A 16,286-nucleotide genomic window follows, 5' to 3' on the forward strand; every position below is an offset into this window, starting at 1 on the left:
GTGACGCCATCTTGTGGTAGTGGGTCATCATCTTTTTGTGTGATCGTGGATTCATTTATCTGCTATTTCAACACATTCAAGTTCATTATCCCTACATGTCAAAATACATTTGGTGTGGAGTTTTACTTTCTGGCCTCAATCATAATGTATGCATTTATTCTTCATGAACATTTCTCAGCTTTGTAAGTTTATGATATTTTGTCTTCCTCTGTTTTCTATTCCATTGTTGTTGATGATTCTATTGCAGGTTTGAGTTCCCTGTTGACTGAAGCAGAAACAGGAACAAAAAGCTGGAGGTGGTCAGAGCTCCAAGTTGGGACGCTGATATTAAAGTAGGAGATGAACACATCCAGGTTAGCCATCACTCTCAGAACCTGCTACTTTACCTCTTCAGAATGTAGCAGCATAGCATAGCTTCATCTCACCAGTTAGTGGCCCACTTTGATGTCTGGGATATGAGGTTAAAGGTTCTTTACAGCTCTGAATGAAGGGTTTATAAAGTGTTAACAATGCCATGAATAACACAAGCATTCAGTAATCCTTGATAAAAGGAGACTCACCATCAAGTTGGACCAGTTGAAGAACAAAAGGACTTCTCCACGATCACATTTATCCTCACTGGTCCATACTTGGGGACCTCTGTACTCAATGGAGAGTTGAGGAAATGGGCTTGTTGTGGCCCTGCGGTCCCCAGACCTCCTGTAACGTCACCAAGCGCTGGCAGACACAATCGTAATGGAACCAATTTTAAAATGACAGTAACAAGTAAGAAATAAGGCATGACAGCTTTGAAGGAACTTGTCCAGCACTGGTTTGTGAGTGGGTGTTGTCCTGTATTGGCAGGAAAAACTCCTTGAAATGTTTTTTCTTCAAAAGAAATGTGTCCTTCTCATGTGGAGCTGTGGACATCAGCTGACTGCTTTTCTTGCCACTGCCTTGCTGGCAGGAAAAGCCTGAGCAGAAATGAAGAGTGAGTTCAAGGCAGTAGATTTCACTCCATAGTTTAGGCCTTCATCCAGCAAGGAACCATAAATGATGATGTCAGCACTCCTCCAGCACGGCGATGCAGCTTAGAGAGGTCGGAGAACCACATGACTTCTCTCACTGGTTATTGATGTTTATCTGTGTCTATATATAATTTATGTCATGTATATATTTGTATATTAATATGTTATTCATGTTACATAAAACATGTTAAACACGGAACGGCGTGGACACAACAAATGAGCTGGTTCAGAGACACGAGGCAAAAAAAGCTGGATGAACTCTTCTTCATTCCAAAAATGACTTCACCCTTGAACACTGACGTCAGGTCATTTTATAGGGTCCTCCATTTTTTCATTTATGTGACGTTGCATATTAGGAAATAATTAATTATAAAAAAATTATATATTTTGATGAAAACTATATTTGATCAGGAAAACTACATTGGGTCAAATATATCCATCGTTAGTGACGGTGTTACTAATTTTAACTTTAGTGCTCTGGTGCTGATTGCCTCATTAAGATCTTCATGAAGAAATAAACTGAGATTTGTAAAAAAAAAATATTTTTTTTTTACAGAGTTGGCAGTTTGAGCATTTTATCTTTCTTTGTGTTGAGAACAAACCCTCAAAGCCTTCATGTTTCAGTTTGCTTCACAGCTAACAGACAAACACCTCTTAGCCTGGTTCTGGTAGTCCAGGTTTAAACACCAACACAAGGATTTTATGCTGATTTCTTCACATGCAGCTGAAATCTAGACTTCGAGTGTTCATGTGAGGTTACAGCTTCACGCCTATTTAGTTTTCAACAAATATTACGTCACTTTTATGCATTGAGCTCACTAACGAACTTTAGTCTCAGTAGCTGAATCTGTTAGGGGGAAGGCAGTGTGGACCGGCAGGAGCCTCCTACAAAATGCAATGGAGAGAAGAAGAAATCCTGAGGAGTCGCTATGAGATTGAAGTGTTAAAGACGTGGCTCCTTTGGTGGTGATAGGATTTGAGCTATTGACTCTATTTTGAGTTTATTTCAATGTTATTGCAAACATCAGCTGCTCACTTATCAGCTAGCAAGTAAACAACAGTATTGTTCAGTGTGCTAGCTGAAGTAGACCGAGCGGTCAGTTGAGTCTTTATTTCCATGTGTGCTCATGGTAGCAGGGGTTTAGATTTCTAAATGTAACCCTTTTACCACCGGCTCCAATATTAAAACCCACCTTAGGCTTACAGGGAACACTTTAACTCATTTCAAATATCTTGTATGGTAAAAGTCCCATCTGGAATAATTAATATCAATCTAGGGCAATGTATGATTCTCACTCTTAAATATTCAACTGGAGGCTATGGGGAGTACACTTGACCTTTAAACTCTGCTGTAAAGCTTCAGTAACAACACACAAATTCAATGAAACCAACACAAGATTTCAGTTTAGAAAATGTATTAAAGGCTTGCAGAAAAACACATTCAAACCTTGAATAAACAAGACTATAGAAAATAAAAAGAACCCCGGGGTATATTGTTTGTCTTTTTTTCAACTGTCTAATTTTATTTCGAGGGCACTCATGTTTACTTTCGTTGGCCCGCTTTAGTTGGAGCTCATGATGGAAACCTTTACCAGATCCCCCCCGTGTGTCGGTGAAGTCAACAATACCGGACCGCAGCCGATGAATCCCTCGCTCGTTATGGCAGCAACCGTCCCGCTCGCAGCAGCCCGCAGCAACAGACCTCCGTGAATCCGCAGCAGCGGCACATCCTCCGACTCCGTCGGCAGTAGTGACGCGTCCTCCGTTCACGACTCTCTCCCGAGGCGACTATCCGAAGCTCCTGTCCCGTCCGTGCAGCGTCGTCTCCCTTCAGCGTGGACAGCGTTAGCCTAGCTCCCGCTAGCTTCTGTAACTGGACTTGCCTGGTGCTCAAAACACAATCGGTGGCGGAGAATCCGACTCACGCACTCCGATCACGTCGGTCAATTACAGTTCACAGTCCGTTACCGATAAAAACTCCTCTCCGACGACAAACAGTCTCCAAACTCCGATAACGTTACGCCATTACACGATGCTCCTTCCTCGCGCTCGTTTCTCCCGGAAGTGTAAACACTAAAGGTCATGAACTCACGCACGTAACCTAACGTAATAGAATTACTTTAACATTTTTGAAAGACATTCACACCCCATGAAATGATGTTTTTTTGAAAGTTACTAATTTTAAACAAATTTTATTTACATTTTAATATCTTCTTCATAATACTTATTGATGTAAATTTTAGCTTAACCATGAACTGGCATTTTATTCTTAACTTATTCCTATGAAAATCATGAAATAAGTACCACTGATTTCTCAGAGTATTACATCAACCTAGGATTAAATTAAAGCTGCAGTCAGCGTTGTTTGGGCCTGAGCCTCCTCCCGCCCACCGCAGCCGAGTAGCAGGGGTCGTCCTGAATCCAGTGATGAATTTTATGAAAGCGGTGGGACTTGTAAATTTACAGCAATTGCTTGCAGTGTACTACAAGATTTCAACAGTATCACCCTGTTTATAAAAATACAGTACTTTGCCATTAATTCTAATAGGAATCTGTTAAATTACACCCCATGACTGTTTAACAGAACTATGCTGTAATGCTAAAATACAGTACTTCACTGTAAATAAATCAACAGTATCATGCAGTATCTTTGCCTTATGGACGCAAGGAGAATCTCCTGATCTGCACGTGAGGCCAGAGCCTTGGTTTTCATCATCCATCTCAATCACAGTCATTTGGTGAGTAGCGATTGCATTTATTGTAGACACTGGCGCAAAGTCTGTAGGCCAGTGGAGGCTAAGTGAAGTTTCCAGTTTGTGTGGCGACACACGAGTGGGGGGTGCACTTATTAAAATATAATAGTGACCAAAGCCGGACAACGCCACCTTGGGAATTTCGCCCAAGGAAATAGTTAACGTACCGACCAAAAGGCACTCACAGGTTCATTTACTAATTGGCAGGAGATGTGGTTCCATGACAAAAATATTTTATTGTAAACAGGCCAGCAGATTAAAAAGATAACAAGAATGAATCTAAACAAGTCTGGAGCTTACCAGTGGGGGGGAGGGATCCCAAAGCAGAAGACACCCTGATCAATTGGGACATCACATTTAAAAACACATGATTAAAGCAAAACAGGGGTGCACAGCACACAAGAGGAAAAGCGACGCCAGGACCGTGAGCTCCCAGTACCTGAAACGAAATGACAAGAATTATAATTTAACACCAAAACTAAAAAAACCACACAAAAACCAGAACCAAACCACAATTTAAAAATTAATTCGAGAAACAAGATTTAATTATTAAACACAAATTAGCAAGGAAAAATAATACAACCCAAAATAACCAGAAACGAGTTCATTTCTCCATTGCTAGACCAGGGAGCTAACAGATAGCCGTCCAGCAGCTTGCTCCACCCTGAAGCCCAAGCGGAGGAATGGGAAACAATGCAGATCCAAACCTTCAGCGCACCATGAAGTACAGTTCAGTGGCGCCACACGGTGGACATCAGGATCTGGCAGACCCTGGTTAAACAAGGTGAATTACTGAAACAACCTCCAGTTCAACACACAGCGGATTCCAATTCGTTAACACAGAAGCAGAGCACTCCAGTGAACAAACAAACAAAACATGTGTAGATGGCCAGTAGGTCACAGAACAGGCTAGTAGCAGAGCAGGGTAGTCTGTAGCCAAACAGCAGCCAGCGCAAAGCAGGGTAGTCTGTAGCCAAACAGCAGCCAGCGCAAAGCAGGGTAGTCTGTAGCCAAACAGCAGCCAGCGCAAAGCAGGGTAGTCTGTAGCCAAACAGCAGCCAGAGCAAAGCAGGGTAGTCTGTAGCCAAACAGCAGCCAGAGCAAAGCAGGGTAGTCTGTAGCCAAACAGCAGCCAGAGCAAAGCAGGGTAGTCTGTAGCCAAACAGCAGCCAGAGCAAAGCAGGGTAGTCTGTAGCCAAACAGCAGCCAGAGCAAAGCAGGGTAGTCTGTAGCCAAACAGCAGCCAGAGCAAAGCAGGGTAGTCTGTAGCAAAACAGCAGCCAGAGCAAAGCAGGGTAGTCTGTAGCAAAACAGCAGCCAGAGCAAAGCAGGGTAGTCTGTAGCAAAACAGCAGCCAGAGCAAAGCAGGGTAGTCTGTAGCAAAACAGCAGCCAGAGCAAAGCAGGAGCATCTAGCAAAGCAGGATAGTCTGGCAAGACAGCGCCCGGTAGCAAAGCAGCAGCTAGTTCTTCCTCAGTGTCACGGCTCACCAGCTGTGCCAATCAGGTGTAGATCGCACGCATGCAGAGCAAAGGGTTTCACAGCTAGTATGCTGTGGCAAACAGCCTCTGCACGTCAGATGGGGGGGGGGGGGTGTTTCCCCACTAGCGGCGATTAAGGGACCGTGTCCCAAAAGCCGGACGCCTACAATTAAACACGTGAATATGAAAAACATGCATGATCAGCATGCAACACGAGCTACAGGGAGCTACTGCTACATACCAGCACAGACGGTGGCGAGAAGGCAGACGTGAGGCGGTCAGAGGCGGAAGCGAGGTGACCAGGAAGTGGGAGGACCGCGGACCCCAAGAGCAAGAGATTGACTAGGTAGATGCTGCCCCTATTTATAGAGCAGCGCCTCACACTGGTTGGCTAATGATGGTACAAGCCAAGTCAGGCATCACCAACCAGTCTCACTGCTAGGATGGGACCTCTCATCCTGCCACATTTGCATTGATAATTACACTCGGTGCACATCATGCTAGCCAGATTTAGCAGCTAGCCAAAATGTTGAAAATGCTTGCAAATTAATCCAAAAAACACAGAGAGTTGACTTTACTTTTTACATCTCGAGCCTCCACAAATTAATGTGTGCGACATCTGTATTTTGCCTGTGAATTCATGAAGCTTTCTGATAGACTGAACCATTTTACAGTACACACAATATACGTGTCACACAACAGTTAAGTCGGTTCATATTAAGATGAGTGCACACTGACTGTGTTTACATGCAATTACGTTCCTCCATCTTGTGCTAGGCTACTGCTCTGGCATGAGTCTGTCTGATGGCATGATTACAGTGTAGTTAAGGCCATAGAGCAGAAGCTGTGGTTGTATTTGTTTAAAAAAGAGTGGTTTTAGCATTGTTCAAGTGCCTGCTCATTTGTGTTGATTTTTCTTTGTCTCTGATATTGCCTACAGATGCAGGAGCCTATTTTCCAGCTGCCCTGATCCTAGTAAGTACTTGCCTGTCCATCACATTTCACAGTTAATCAGTTATTTTTTCAGACCTCAAACATTGAAATAGACAACTATGTTATCTGGTCAAAGAAGCTGTTTTTTTCTTCTTCTTCTTCTTCTCTTCTCTTTTCTCCCTCTTTTCTTGGATCTCCAACACTACATCTACATGTATATATTTGATGGCTTATAATGTCTCATTCATCTGAGTGAGTTCCAACACTCCTTTTTTAGGCGCTTCATTGGAATAAATCCTGAGAGTGTCTGCATGTTTTCCCTGTGCTGGTTCTCTCCAGGTACTCCAGCTTCCTTCCACAGTCCAAAGACATGCAAATGGAAATGCAACTCTAAATTGACCGTAGGTATGGCTGTGAGTGTGAATGGTTGTCTGTCAATATTTGTTGGCTGCGGTGGACTGCGATGGACTGCTTACCTGTCCAAGGTAATGTCCCTTCTGGGATAGGCTCCAGCCCCACCCTGTGACCCTTAACAGGATAAGCGGAAAAATGGATGGATGGATGGATGGATGGATGGATGGATGGATGGATGGATGGATGGATGGATGGGTGGGTGGGTGATCACTCACAGGACTGTGAGTCTCTCACTCTGACCACTTCATGCTATGGGACTTACACTCACGTAACCTGATTAGCTCAGTCAGTCGAGCACGAGACTCTTAGTCTCAGGGTTGTTGGTTCAAGCCCCATGTTGGGTGTTGATCTTAAACACCACTGCTTGTCCTCTCAGTTTTGAAAGCTTTGTTTGTAAATTGTCAGAAAAATCAGTGAATAAACAATACAAACTTAGGCTTTGTCAGAAATTCCATGCTTCCAAACTAACCAATATGAAAAAAACAAAAGGTGAGACTTTTTCGTGCATTCGAAAAATTTGTATGCGCTTCATTGTATCCGCTTTCTATACTTCCATGCATCCCAGCTTATTTCTGTTAAGGGTTGCAGGGGGAGGCTGGAGCCTTTCCCAGTGGCTTTCAGGTGAGAGGCAGGTTTCACCCTGGACAGGTAGCCAGTCCATTGCAGACAGAATACCCACGCAGGCACGGAGAGAACATGCACACACCACACAGAAAGAACCTGTGCTCGAGCCAGAACTTGAACTTGCTTTGAGGCGACACTGTTAACCACGGTACCACCGTGCCACCCATTGACTGTAACACATTGTAAACAATATACACTCTTGTTATCATACAACACGTAGCCCTGTACAAAAATCAAATAAATTACATCGCATAAAAAGCAGTGTGAAAAAGTTCAAAAATAAATAGAGTTCATGATCGTTAAAATTGGTTATAATGTGAGCAGGTTAAAAGCATAAATATAATATGTAACATTTAAAAAGTAAAACTATTTACAGTTAAAAAATAAATTCATATAAATGTCTTTAAGTTCTCTGAGTCTGGAAAAGATCAGTGATCTGAGAATAAGGAGAGGGGAAGAAGCCGTGTTTATATGTAACCTCAATTGTTACCTGTCAATCATTTCATTCCTGTCTTATCTTTGGGTGTATTAAGACCGCAAAAGCCAATGAGAGGAACGTTACTGTGTAAGGGGTGGGACTAGTGGCGCAGGTTTGTGAGGTGAGTAGTTAGCGCGCATGGGGAGAGAAACAGAGGCAATGATCAGAGAGTTAAGAGGGGAGGCATCATTTGTGTGGAGAGCATTTAAGTTTATTTTGGAGGTCGACGACTGGTGGTCCTGATGTAAACTTCTGTGTGACCTTCGAGAGGTGAATATTTATGCCTGTATTTGCGCTTTATCGAACTGTTATAGTGAAAAGAGACTGGATGTGTACATGGTTAGCGAAGTGCTAGCTAGGGATAGCATTCCGTGCTAATGTGCCTGCAGATCGTAGCTTTAGCGTTGTAATATTTTTGGAGCGAAAGTAAAGGTAATGCGAATTCGACACGAGATCATGTTTGATAATTGTGGCTAAATTAAGATAATATGCTTGAAGGAGACGGACATTGGAGAGAGAGAGACGGGTTTCCATCCGATGGCTCTGCTGTTCTGCTGTGCCCTGTCCTGCTGTGTTTTCTTCTTCGTGACTTTCGCTGTCCAGCCATTGCGTGTGAGTGTTTGGATTGTGACTTCCACCGCCATTGCCATTACCATTCAGACTCTCATCCTCCATTCCCGTTCTCCCCCTTCTAATAAAACCCTGGATTTGTGAGGACTAACATACACATGCACTTGCTTTTATTGTGTGCTCAGCTGCGAGTGAAGCGGCCATTACAGTTGTGAAGCCCCGACCGCACACGAGCTTCAATAAACAGGCCTGAAACAGGTAAAAATTTAATTTAAGGTGTTTCATATGAATGTGTGTGTGTGCCCACAGGTAAAATATTGAGTTTTAGTTGTTGTAAATTAAAGAATACCGTTTTAGAAGGTAACTTAAGGATTCTGAAAGGGATTAAATATGATGTATATTTAAAAAAAACAAAAGGGTTATCTTTTGTAGAGGAAACTTTTTTTCCTTACAATTGAGGTGTTAAGGATGACTTGAGGGTATTTTATGTGAAACTATCTAACTAAAAAAGATATTTATTTTCAGTGAAACGAAAGTTCAGAACCAAGAAAGACACTGTTTGTTTTGTTTTGAAAATCCTCTTACTCATTGTTAATAATTTTGTTCATTGTATTTTTATAATACTAGAATATATTCAATTTTTATTTCATCCATCTCTGTGAACAAGTACCTGTGAAGGATTAATTTGCAATTCTTTTAACTTCAGCTTGAGGAAAGGGCAGCTTTGAGTCTTTGGGGACCAGCATGAGCGAGCTTCCCTCACACACCTTTTCTTGAAGCGCCTTTCTGCAGCTTTGAAATTGAATGTCATGCAGCGTGTAATTTGAAGTAGACAGATGGAGGATGCAGTACTTTTCTCTCGATGACATCAACATTCTTTTCTTTGTATTGACAGGACACCTATTTGGCGTTTGAAAAGACCCTGAGGCTGTTGCGCATCACTTTTTTTCTGAGGTTGTAAAGTGAGTGAAATGGATATAGAGCCCATGTGTGTCAGAGTCAGGGGCTTACGGCCATACCATTCTGAACTCGTCTGATCGCTGAAGCTAAGCAGGGTTGGGCCTGGTTAGTACTTGGATGGAAGACCGCCTGGGAATACCAGGTGCTGTAAGCTTTTTTGTTTCATTGTGAGGAAAGGGCCGCTTTGAGTGTTTGGGGACCAGCATGAGCGAGCTTCCCTCACACACCTTTTCTTGAAGCGCCCTCTGCAGCTTTGGAATGGAATTTCATGCAGTGGTTAATTTGAAGAAGACAGATGGCAGATGCAGTACGTTTCTCTCGATGACATCAACATTCTTTTCTTTTATTGACAGGACACCGATTTGGCGTGTGAAAAGACCCTGAGGCTGTTGCGCATCACTTTTTTTCTGAGGTTGTAAAGTGTGCGAAATGGATATAGAGCCCATGTGTGTGAGAGTCAAGGGCTTACGGCCATACCACTCTGAACACGCCCGATCTCGTCTGATCTCGGAAGCTAAGCAGGGTTTGGCCTGGTTAGTACTTGGATGGAAGAACGCCTGGGAATACCAGGTGCTGTAAGCTTTTTTGTTTCATTGTGAGGAAAGGGTAGCTTTGAGTGTTTGGGGACCAGCATGAGCGAGCTTCCCTCACACACCTTTTCTTGAAGCGCCCTCCACAGCTTGCGAATAGAATGTCATGCAGTGTGTAATTTGAAGTAGACAGATGGCAGATGCAGTACTTTTCTCTCGATGACATCAACATTCTTTTCTTTTATTGACAGGACACCTATTTGGCGTGTGAAAAGACCGTGAGGCTGTTGCACGTCACTTTTTTTCTAAGGTTGTAAAGTGTGTGAAATGGATATAGAGCCCATGTGTGTAAGAGTCAAGGGCTTACGGCCATACCACTCTGAACACGCCTGATCTCTTCTGATCTCAGAAGCTAAGCAGGGTCGGGCCTGGTTAGTACTTGGATGGGAGACCGCCTGTGAATACCAGGTGCTGTAAGCTTTTTTGTTTCTTTGTGAGGAAAGGGCAGCTTTGAGTCTTTGGGGACCAGCATGAGCGAGCTTCCCTCACACACCTTTTCTTGAAGCGCCTTCCGCAGCTTTGGAATGGAATGTCATGCAGTGGTTAATTTGAAGTAGACAGATGGCAGATGCAGTACTTTTCTCTCGATGACATCAACATTCTTTTCTTTTATTGACAGGACACCTATTTGGCGTGTGAAAAGACCCTGAGGCTTTTGCGAATCACTTTTTTTCTGAGGTTGTAAAGTGTGTTAAATGGATATAGAGCCCATGTGTGTCAGAGTCAAGGGCTTACGGCCATACCATTCTGAACTCGTCTGATCTCGGAAGCTAAGCAGGGTCTGTCCTGGTTAGTACTTGGATGGGAGACTGCTTGGGAATACCTGGTGCTGTAAGCTTTTTTGTTTCTTTGTGAGGAAAGGGCAGCTTTGAGTCTTTGGGGACCAGCATGAGCGAGCTTCCCTCATACACCTTTTCTTGAAGCCCCTTTCTGCAGCTTTGGAATGGAATGTCATGCAGTGGTTAATTTGAAGTAGACAGATGACAGATGCAGTACTTTATTCTAGATGACATCAACATTCTTTTCTTTGTATTGACAGGACAACTATTTGGTGTGTAAAAAGACCGTGAGGCTGTTGCACATCACATTTTTTTTGAGGTTGTAAAGTGAGTGAAATGAATATAGAGCCCATGTGTGTGAGAGTCAAGGGCTTACGGCCATACCACTCTGAACACGCCCGATCTCGTCTGATCTCGGAAGCTTAGCAGGGTCGGGCCTGGTTAGTACTTGGATGGGAGACCGCCTGGGAATACCAGGTGCTGTAAGCTTTTTTGTTTCATTGTGAGGAAAGGGCAGCTTTGAGTGTTTGGGGACCAGCATGAGCGAGCTTCCCTCACACACCTTTTCTTGAAGCGCCCTCCACAGCTTTTGAATGAAATGTCATGCAGTGTGTAATTTGAAGTAGACAGATGGCAGATGCAGTACTTTTCTCTCGATGACATCAACATTCTTTTCTTTTATTGACAGGACAACTATTTGGTGTGTAAAAAGACCGTGAGGCTGTTGCACATCACATTTTTTTTGAGGTTGTAAAGTGAGTGAAATGGATATAGAGCCCATGTGTGTGAGAGTCAAGAGCTTACGGCCATTCCACTCTGAACACACATGCGCCAATCAGACGGTACGCTGACAGCACGACACACGGAGGTCGCGGACTCCGCTTTTCCCATTTCTTTCGTTTTTTTCAGCCTTTTTCATTGTTCTTCCTTATTTTCCGTGCATTTTTGGTTCGTTTTTAGAGTGAACATTTTTTCCCCCCGACAGTTTTTATACTGATCGGGGGAGGTCAATTTGAGTTTTTTTTTTCCTAATGAAAAACTTTCGGACGGACCAAATGGATTTGAACTCTGCAAACGGATTTCAGATTACGAGCATGGAAAACGGACTTGACATAAACGCACAAACAGGTGAAAAAAATTAAAAATGGTTGCTTGTTAAAAGAAACAATCAGAAACGAAACATGAAGAAGTCGGAAGGAAAACTGCCGGAGGGAAATGCGAGAGCGGCTTCCGCAGCGACAGCGGGGGAAAGACGGCGAGCAGCGGCTGATTCAGAGGAGATGTGTGGAAGGAGCGCTGGAGCCGGTCCACAGGCAACGAGAGCTGGTGGCCTGAAGAACAGAGCTGAAGACGTGGTTCCGAGAAGACCTGGGCAGCGAGGAGCTACTGGAGAGGCGACGGAGAGTGAGAGAGAATTGGCGGCGGAAAGAGATGCGGCGTCTGGTGGGGAAAGGCAGCTGCAGCAGCGACATGGAGCGGCGAAATCTGCGGGTGGCGACCACAAGTATGACAGAGAACTGACGGTCAGTGTCGAGGTAACTGGGCAGGATGAAGTCCCAGTTCTCGAATTAATGAGATGCATAAGAGCACTGTGTGGAGGTTTAATAGCCTGTAGGGCGACAGGGCCGCAGAAATATGAAATTACCATGTCACACATCAAAGGGAAAGAGAGAATCCTAGATGGTTTCAAAATTGGGGACAACACAGTGCATGTCAAAGATCTGTGTAATGATGAACTCATGGTTTCTTTTTTAAGCTTACCAGCTTACATCAGAGATGAGGAAATTTTACAAAAGCTAGAAGGGTGGGGAGTCTCAGCTGCATCAACTATAAGGAGGAGGATGTGGCCGGGTACGCAAATTGCTGATGGGACGCGGTTTCTCAAAGTAAAATTTACAGACAAGGTCCAATCTCTGCCTTATTCAGCACGGTTTGACACAGCAATGGGACCGGAATATTTCAGGGTCATACATGATAGGCAGGCTAGGGTGTGTAGGATGTGCCTCCAGCCGCGGCACATCCTAAGGGACTGTCCTGAGTTCTCCTGCCATAAGTGTGGTGTCCAGGGGCATTATGCAAGGGAGTGCAACAGGAAACCTAATAAGATACAGAAATGTGAGGTGTGTTGGAACAAAATTGATGAATGTAATTGTAATTATAGTGATGAGGATATTGTGGTGGAATCTGGATCTGAGGAGCTGTACAGTGAGATGGAAGGTTTAAGTGAGGGAGGAACGGAGGATGAGGAGGAAGATGACGAGGTGGGTAGTGGCGCCGCCAAGCAGGCTGCCGGTGAGGGTTACGCCCCTCAGAGAACCCAGAGCCCTCCTACAGTGGTGCAGAGCCCAGGCACAAGGCTTGGTTCAAGTCTGAATGTTATGAGCACTGACTCAGGCCCACAGCAGAGAGGAAAGGATGGAGGAGGAAACGGGTCCGAAAAGGAGCCGGAGCCTTCTCAACTCCTGGAATCAATGGAGGTAGGGGACACCCCAGGAGAATTGCAGCCGGCGGCAGCCACATCCACCAGGGTACCTGCCTTAAATGTGCCCTCCACCTTCCCTCCTCAGAGTAGATCAAACAGTGACTCGGAAATGGACTTTGCCACAATAAAAAATATTCGGAAAAAGCACACCTCAATAAAAGATGCTGCGATGAAGAAAAAACAGAAGAAAGAAGGAGGGAGAGGTAAAAAATCTTGAGGGAAAATTGGCTGTTTAAAGGTTTTTTTTGGTCTGACCATGTTTCTGCTGCACTCCCTTAATGTCAATGGACTCCGCACTTATGGCAGGATGACCGCCATTTTACTTAAAAGCAAGTGTGACATTCTCTGCTTACAGGAGACAAGGTGGGAAGGGGATAGCGTGGCGGCAGCAAGCAAAATGTGGGGAGGAGATGTTTTTTTTAGCAACGGCACAAGTAAATCTTGTGGCGTAGCTATTTTAGTAAAAAAGACTATAAGTACCAATAGCAAGTTAATATATCATGACAAGAAAGGTAGAATACTTATTATAGATGTTTGCATAAACAATAGAACATACAGAATTGTTAACATATATGCCAGTAACTGTGAAAAGGAAAGGAAAATGTTTCTAAATAGTATAAGCAGATGGATAGATCATAGAACCATAATAATAGGAGATTTCAATATCGCATTAACTAAGGATGATATATCAATTAACAATGTATACAAGAATGACACAAGCAGAACTGAGCTATATAATTTAATGAATATTCACAATTTGACAGATGTATGGAGAATTCACAACCCATTCAAGAAAGAGTACTCCAGAAGACAGGTTGTGCAGGGAAAAATGAAACAAGCCAGAATAGATTTATGTCTAGCGGCCCCTGAAGCAACAAAACAGATCAATAAAATACAATATAATTATAACGCATGGAGTGATCACGCAACAATTGAGTGTTACTTGGGTGCTGCAGGAGGTTTCAGGGGGGGAGGTACCTGGTGCCTCAACTCCAGCCTCCTGGCAGATTCAACTTACGTTAAAAAAATCACAAAACTGCTTGATTATGCAAAAATTGAAATGAAAATAGAAAATAATTTTATAGAAAAGTGGGAAATTCTAAAGCAAAGAATTAAAAGAAGTAGTATAAATTATAGTAAAGAGAAAAAGTGGAGAGAGGAGCTGGAAGAAAATCGACTAAGAAAATTAATCAATCATGAAATAGCATTATTTGATAAAGAACCTAACAGAAACACAGAAAACTATGAATTATATAAAGCAAAACTAGGAAACATAGAAAAAATAAAATGCAGAGGTGCAATGATAAGAAGCAGAGTTAAAAATTTAGTAGAAGGAGAAAAATGCACCGCATATTTTTTGGGGCTCGAAAAGCAAAAACAAAACAAAACTATAATAGAAAAAATCAACGATATAACTGGAAAAGAATATGACGATCAAGAAAATATACTAAGAGTAACTACAGAGTTTTATAAAGAATTATTTGATAATGGATATAGCAATAGCGAAGAGGTAGACAAGTTGTTATCAAATATCCAAACTAGTATTTCAGTGGAGGATAAGGAATGGTCTGATGCACAAATTACTATTAATGAGATAAAGACGGCAATAGATAGCTTAAATAAAAACAAAAGTCCAGGGGTAGATGGTTTAACAGCAGAATTTTATATTTGTTTCAAAGAGCAGATAGCTCCCCTGTTGCTGTCATTGTACCACTCAATGGAACGGGAACAGAGAACATCCAATACATTCACTGCAGGAATAATTTCACTTATCTACAAAAATAAAGGTTCAAAACAGGATATAACAAACTATAGACCAATAAGTTTACTCAATACAGATTACAAGATACTGACCAAAACACTGGCAAACAGGCTTAAACTTACAATAGGGACCATTATTGGTAATACACAGGCATACGGCATACCAGATAGAGACATCATAGATACGATCCTTACAATAAAGGATACCGTCAGGACAATGGCAGCACAGGGGGGGTATCTGCTCGGAATTGATTTGGAGAAAGCATTCGACAGAGTAGAACATCTTTTCTTATATAAAACTTTAAAAAGATTTGGATACGGTGAAGGCTTTATTAAATGGATTAAATTATTATACGATAACGCATACAGTCAAATAAAGATAAATGGACAACTAACAGAAAAGATCAAATTAAAAAGATCGGTAAGGCAAGGATGCCCGCTTTCAGCTCTTTTATACAGTATTGTTGCTGAGCCACTAGCTTTAAGTATAATGAATGATAAGAATATTATAGGTATAAAAACATATAGAGACAAAGTCGTTAAAATAGCACAATTTGCGGATGATATCAATATAATGTTTAAAAATGAAGAAAATTTAAATTATATTATAAAACATCTAGAAAGATATGAAAAAGCATCAGGAGCTAAGGTTAACAGAAATAAGTCAGAAATGATGGAATTCGGTAAAAATAGTTTAAAAAATAATTGGGGTTTTAGCACTAAAGAATACAGGAAAATACTGGGTGTATACATTGGTAAAAATGAAGGGGAAGCCAGGGACTTAGGGTGGAGAGAACTTGTAAAAAAGGTAGAAAATACACTTAATTTATGGAGAAGTAGGGGTTTAAGCCTGAGAGGAAAGGTAATTGTCATCAATGCCTTAATACTGTCAAAAATTAATCATGTTTTGGGGGCCTGTGAGCTACCGCAGTGGGCACTAAATTCGCTCAATGAAGCGATCTCCTCCTTCCTTTGGAGGGGAAAGGGAAATTCGATCGCTCATCGGGTGATAATTGCTAATAAAAGGGAGGGGGGATTAGGACTAATTGACATCAGTGCAAAAAAAGATGCACTCAGGGCCAAATTAGTTAGAAATTTTCTCGATTCGAACAGGCAGTACCCCTGGGAGGACACAATGGCGGGCTACCTGGCTGAGTACGGGGAGGGGGAGAAACTCCCTCTTTATCACCTCCTTCCTGGGAAAAGCCATGGCTCGCTACCGATGTTCTACCAGGAGGTGCTAGAGGCATGGGGCAAATTCCTGCCCCACCTCAGGCCTAAGTGCAGTCAGAAAAGTCATGTGCTGCAGTTACCTTTTCTCGAAAGCACCTTTTTCACACACAATGGTAGGACACTTAAATGCAGGGCACTTCAGCAACATAATATAACAAGGGTCGGTCAAGTGGTGGGGGAAAGGGGTCTGTTCAGTCTCAGGAAAGTCACAACCCAACTCA

General features: G+C 42.7%; 3 non-coding genes and 1 pseudogene across 3 annotated transcripts; all 4 read left to right on the forward strand.

Moving 5' to 3' along the window:
* Nucleotides 1-9,265: 9,265 nt before the first annotated feature.
* LOC147264507 (5S ribosomal RNA) lies at nt 9,266-9,374 on the forward strand (annotated as a pseudogene).
* A 309-nt stretch (nt 9,375-9,683) lies between these two features.
* LOC147264508 (5S ribosomal RNA) lies at nt 9,684-9,802 on the forward strand. Its single transcript, XR_015115413.1, has one exon. It is a non-coding gene; the product is annotated as a 5S ribosomal RNA (ribosomal RNA).
* Nucleotides 9,803-10,111: 309 nt separating this feature from the next.
* On the forward strand, nt 10,112-10,230 carry LOC147264509 (5S ribosomal RNA). Its single transcript, XR_015112986.1, has one exon. It is a non-coding gene; the product is annotated as a 5S ribosomal RNA (ribosomal RNA).
* A 729-nt stretch (nt 10,231-10,959) lies between these two features.
* On the forward strand, nt 10,960-11,078 carry LOC147264510 (5S ribosomal RNA). The gene has a single exon (XR_015113100.1). It is a non-coding gene; the product is annotated as a 5S ribosomal RNA (ribosomal RNA).
* Nucleotides 11,079-16,286: the final 5,208 nt, after the last annotated feature.

The sequence above is a fragment of the Aulostomus chinensis genome, chromosome 4 (genome assembly GCF_037954235.1).
Source record: "Aulostomus chinensis isolate RoL2024-O1b breed Wild chromosome 4, RoL_Achi_v1.0, whole genome shotgun sequence".
NCBI lineage: Eukaryota > Metazoa > Chordata > Actinopteri > Syngnathiformes > Aulostomidae > Aulostomus > Aulostomus chinensis.